This window comes from Primulina eburnea, chromosome 16, assembly GCF_022965805.1.
Source record: "Primulina eburnea isolate SZY01 chromosome 16, ASM2296580v1, whole genome shotgun sequence".
Classification (NCBI taxonomy): Eukaryota; Viridiplantae; Streptophyta; class Magnoliopsida; order Lamiales; family Gesneriaceae; genus Primulina; species Primulina eburnea.
In genome coordinates this window covers 14,926,013-14,932,120 of record NC_133116.1, presented here as the reverse complement: position 1 = coordinate 14,932,120, position 6,108 = coordinate 14,926,013, and the positions used below count along the sequence as shown (strand labels likewise).

Genomic DNA, 6,108 nt, shown 5'->3' with positions numbered 1-6,108 from the left:
CATAAATAATTAAAATCCTATTCTAATTATTTATTTCCCAAGAAAATTATTAATTTTCTAAAAATCAATTTTCCAAAATAAAAATTGAACCAATTTTAAAAAATATCAATTTTACCCAAAAATTTTAAAATTCAGAAAATTGCACCATAAGCCCAAACAATTCAAGCCTAAAATCCAGCACGGTTCTCGAGACGATCCCGGGCAGCCCCCCGCACTGCCCGCCCGCTGCCGAACGTTTCGGGCAGTGGCGGCGGCCCCTGTGCGCACTGCACGCTGGCTGTAACGCCCCAGATTCGACGACTGTCCTCACTGTACCAAGACGGGTCTTTTCAGCATGCTTATGTCCTCACTCACATGCACCCTGAGAAACTTCCCAGGAGGTCACCCATCCCAAAATTGCCCCAAGTCAAGCACGCTTAACATTGGAGTTCTTATATGATGAGCTACCGAAAAGAAGATGCACCTTCGTGGTATGAGTAGTACCAATCAAATCTTTTAAGCCCTCTTCAACTGTACAGTCCATTACATTGAACAGTCTCGTAATCCCTCTCATTCTCGTGTGGGTCGGTTCATTCATGTTCCCTCCACCTAGAAGCCTGCCAGGAGCCGCTCATTGTCCGTGCAACTGATGGCACTGGCGATCACCCCCCGCCCTCTTCGGCCCCGGGCCTCACATGCCCACCAGCTTCCGCTTGGTTCGTCCCCGAACCACACCGTACTAAGAGAGGTCGGCTCTGATACCAGCTATAACGGCCCGAAAATTCGTGTTGGAAAATTTGTGGAAAATTTTCAAATTTTCTCTTTAAATAAATAAAAGGCCTCATTCATAATTAAATTGATAAATAAAGTTAAAGGTTCAAAATGGCAGCGGAAGTATTTAATGTTTGCAAAATAACCGTAAAAAAAATAATCCAACGACAGATAAAAATATTTGAGCATTAAAAATAAAATGGCAAGTGCTGAAACTGAGGTCCTCGGGTGCCACTACTGCCGACCCAAGCTAGCTCACTGGTCCCCGCCCTCGGCCCTGACATCATCAGTACCTACAATAATCAAGTCTAGTGAGTCTAAAGACTCAACATGCATATATCGTAAATAACGAATAAATAATATAGTAAAATTTGCATGGGATAAAATATCATGTCATGAGGCACAATCGTGAAAATAATTTATCATGAGCAATTATAATACGTGCATAGCTGAACTGAAAAACTCATGGTAAAAATGTTTGCTCCTTGGAGCCCTGTACTGAAATAACTTGTAATAAATTTTCTGGTGAGATTATGGTCTATGCAAGTGGTCCCTGAACTGAACTGAGCTGACCGATACTGGGGACCGGACCGATACTGGGGATCGGATTTACGTCTGATCAGACTACTGCCACAGTACTGGGTGAAACAACTGAACTAACCAGTAACTGGTGACCGGACCGATACTGGGGACCAGACTTAATACTGATAGTAAAGTGACCACAAGCAATATCGCATAAATCTCAAAATTTGTATTTGCACGTGATATAATTAAATAACATAATTAAATATGAACAATTTCGATCTTCTTGCATTAAAATCATGTACTTGCGATATTTAAAAATACCTATGTGACTTGATTGAAGTGTGAAAGAAGATATAAACATACCTTGGTTTGTTTTGGCAGAAAACAAAAAAAATAATGACGCGGCGCGGCGGAGACGGAGTGCTCTTCACTTTCTCACTCAATTCCTTTAAATTAAGCATGCACCATAATTATTATAATAGCGTAAAAATCGTAAATGTGATGCATGACATTTAAAAATATCATGATTTGTGCTCAGGGTACTGCCAGGACCAAAATCTCACCCCGGGTGCAAAATTACCATTTTGCCCCTGGAAACCCAAAAATTACCATTTACCCCTGGACCTCAAAAATTGACCCGAAGCTTACCAAATTCCTTAAAATGTTCCAAAACAATTTTTGAAGCATTCCTAGACGTAAATTCGAGCCAAAATCAGAACTTAAACGATTCGTTTTAAAACTTGGACCTGAGTCCCGATTTTAATCCGAATCGAACCGAAACTTAACCAAAAATTTATCAACTTTCTTTCACGGCCTAAGAACACTATAAATATCCTGAAACCTCTCAATTCCAGCCCCTAGACCCACGGTTGAAATCCAGAAAAATTCCCCACCTCTCGGCCCCTCTCTATTTCTACAATCACAACTCAACACATGCCCCAACTCATAAATCTCTCGGTCCACCCTCTACTTCCCACCTGTCCAGCTTTTAAGGCTTACTATAGGGACCCTAATGAAGCTTCTAAACCAGCCAAACCGAGGGATAAAGTCGCTGCACAAGCCACCAGCAGAAAATCACCGAAAAGTATCACCTCCATCTCCATTCACGCTCTACGCCCAAGGTTCGAGCTTCTCCTTCGACCAAGCACTCACGGCTCAATCCTAACACCTTATTAGACTCTACAAGGGCTGAAACATGGCTGGGTTCGAGCTTATGCACAGCCGAAACCTCCACCCATCGAGCAAACCCAATACCGAATCAATAATCAAGAACCGAGACCAGCCCATACGAGATGCTGTGATGATCTCGTTTCCAGCCTACCACTCCACTCCCTACGGTGATAACAGCCTTTGAACATGACCTACCGCAGACCCCTTGCACCAACTGAATGAAAAATGTGAGTAGTAAAGCGTGGAAGGCAAAGATGCATGCAAAAACCGAATGCATAAACCATATACAGTTCTGGATCGAAAGTTTAAATGCATAAATACATGTACATCAGTAGTGTAACGTGAATGATGCAGAAAAAGAGTAAAAACGTGCCTTGTGGTGTTGATGATAAAGAAAACGAGAGGAGGAGAGCTTCCCTAGCAAGGACAAACGACCACCGAAGGTTTTTTTTCTAGGAGAGTAGCACTGAATTTGAGAGAGGGAGCAGCTGGCGGAGGGAGTGTCGGCTGATGGAGTGTTTAGGTTTAGGTTAAGTGGGGTTAAGGTGTTAATTAAATAGAAAAATAATAAGTAATGGGCTCTAATTAAATAATTAAAAGTTTAAAAGAGTTTTAAGCCCAACAAGCTTAAAAGTAGGACCATTAAATCCAAACGCACTCCCGAAAAATATTTCGTGTTGAAAATATTTTGAAAATATTAGCCGAACCAATAAAAAGTTTCCCGATTCGATAAAATTTACATACCGGAAAAATAAAAATCTCGCGGGTAAAAATACCCTATTAAAATCCTATTTTTGTAAAATACCCTTAAAAATGCTTTAACTTAATTTATAAAAAAATAAATCATGTAATAAAATAATTTTTCTGAAAATTCTCTGGTCTCCGTTCCTCGATCGAACGTGAAATGCACCTAAAAATCCTAATGCATGAACTTTTAAAATTTTAAGAATTAAATTCTATCATGCAAGAATTATGCATAAAATGCATAAAATAATTAAACATAATTTAATGAAATGAAAATGCTAAATTACCACTTCTTAAATGAATCTTTATTAGCTTATCTCAATACTCCATCTCCAGTCCGGCCTCACTTATTTAATTGAAAAGGTGACAATTAAACTACTGCGTAAAATAAATAAATTTAAAAAAAAGAAGTTAAATACTCCTGCAATAAAAATCATTTTAATTTAAATACTAGGATTATGCATGACTTATACGCAGTCCAATTTACGGGTTCTACACTTCGTCCCCAAGTCGCGCGCACTGCGCGCTGCCGTCTGCGCGCGGGCGTCCGACACCGCGCGCGCACGCTGCGCGCTGCCGTGCGCGTCCCTGCGCACACGATTGCCCAGAACAGTTCCGGGCAGATTAATTTTTTTTTTTTTTGAAAAAAAAAAATTTTATGGTGCTACAATTTTCTGAAAAATTTTCTTGTGTAGTTAGAAACAAATTATTCAATATCAAAACCATACGATTTAGAAAAACATTGGCTCTGATACCACTGTTGGATCTCGGTTTTCTACACGCCCAAACGCAGCGGAAGTTTAAAATTTTTTATTTTATTTTGACAATCAAAATATGTTTTGCTTTGGGCGCTCGTATGATTTTAACAAAAACATACATAGGATATTTAGAAAATTATACCTTTGGTGAATAATTACACTTGGCACCAACTACTCCGGTATTAACGGACGTAGCTCTTGTTATAAATCCCTACAAACGTTCTTCGATCTACTTCTTTAATCTTTGAATCAGGTCCACGACAGGATTACTTGTTCCTCTTCTAATTTGCACTAGAAAATTAGAAGATATTTTGCTCAGAGATAGAATACTAAAACCCGGTACAACCCTCAAACCTTTTGAGTGACCGAATTGGAGAGAAAAAAAATGGGAGGAAATTGTTTTTGAGAGCTGCCGTCAAATTGGGAGGAGCCGTGTGATTCTTAAATCATATATTGCCAACAATCCTTTTGGTGCCCATTTACGTGAGATAAGATTCAAAAATCTTATCATATTTTCTAATATTATATTTACTTAATTAATCTCATTAATTAACGTAACTAAAGAAGTCTTTTTCCTTTTCAAATCATGGACCAAACTTTCGAAATTCGAAAGGTGTTCAAATAAGAATAATAAAATCCTTATTATATCTTTAATCCATCATTTACTTAATTAATACAATTAATTAAGTTAACTATAGATTTTAATTTAATATTTAAAAAACTCAACTTTTGAGTTTAATAAATTAAACTCATTATAAATTCAACATTTGAATTTATTATATAAATTGTAAATTCAACTCCTTGAATTTTATCACCTCCAAAATTTAATATTTAATAAACTCAACTTTTGAGTTTAATAAATTAAATCCTCAAATTTTATAAATTCAACTCCTTGAATTTATTCTCTCCAAATTTCATAAATTCAACTTCTTGAATTTACTATCTCATAAATTCAACTCCTTGAATTTATTTTCTAAAAATTTAATTATCATAAATTCAACTCCTTGAATTTACTATATCATTATATAAATTCAACTCCTTGAATTTATTCTCTCAACGGGAACAAATGATCCAGTGCTTGTGTGACCATCAATGGTTCTGGGATACAGCTAGCCGTGGGTTCACAACTCTTTGTGATTCAGGACATAATCCTTTATTCGGGCTTACCTAGTTAGCCTCATTCTTTTCATCAACACCTTGATCAAGAATGTCAGAACTCATTTCTGATTGCACCCATCGGATCATGGTAAGAGCGTCTAGTAGCATCGCCCCATGATCCCCTAGGTATCACTGATAGTGCCTGCAAGAACCAGTAGATTATGATTAACGTACAGTGCGGTCCCTTCATCTCATATATCCCGATCGAATCTGCAACCATTGGTTCATCGAGGGTTGCATATTAATTCGATAACTATGTGATGACTATAATAGTGGCATCACGTGTACTATTTGAGAACTCCTTCTCTAACGTACATCTCATACTCTGGCCAGAGATTCCATGCACTATTATTTCATCAGATCACATAGGATATCCACACCCGTAGGTGAACGCCGAATCCCCGACTACAATGCACTGGCTCCTATATGTGTCGCAACTATACCCAACCTCGCCACCTGATGACGCTCCTGGAGCCGGTAAACGAGTCAAAGCCCAGTCTTAGCATATAGAGCTTAGTGTTGTCCCGGGTGGTAAGGACTAATGGTGTACAATCATAACCACAGACTTATCCTCTCGATGAATGATAACCACATGGAAAGTCCGGGGGAGGGTTGTTCGGTATAATCATCATATGACTACCCATCTGCATGTTTGGACATCTCTATGCCCTTACCAAGAAATGCAGTACACAACATCACAGATGCTAGTCTCGAGCTCACCTGGCCTTTATCCCTGTTTTAGGTGGCTGAATCGACTAGAAACGAATTTAGAATATGTAGTGTTTACAAATGAGTTTCAACATCGAAGTACGATTCATTTGTATTAAAGCATAATCAAGGACTTTATCTATGCTATTTGCATGGGTATACAGATAGGGTCCGTTTGGTAGGTGGGATTATGGGTGGATTGTTAGATAGTCTTTTGTTTGGTCCAATTAATAAATTTGAGATTGACTAATTGTTGGACAATTTTTACTGTTGGACTTGGCAAATGTATCCATGC

The 6,108-nt window shown here is 38.3% G+C and overlaps 1 long non-coding RNA gene across 1 annotated transcript; it reads right to left on the bottom strand.

Annotated features, from left to right (window-relative positions):
* Window positions 1-848: 848 nt before the first annotated feature.
* On the bottom strand, window positions 849-3,111 carry LOC140816974 (uncharacterized). Its single transcript, XR_012114700.1, has 2 exons — window positions 1,639-3,111; window positions 849-1,043 (listed from the first exon to the last, which is right to left on the bottom strand). It is a non-coding gene; the product is annotated as an uncharacterized lncRNA (long non-coding RNA).
* Between the last annotated feature and the right edge of the window lie 2,997 nt (window positions 3,112-6,108).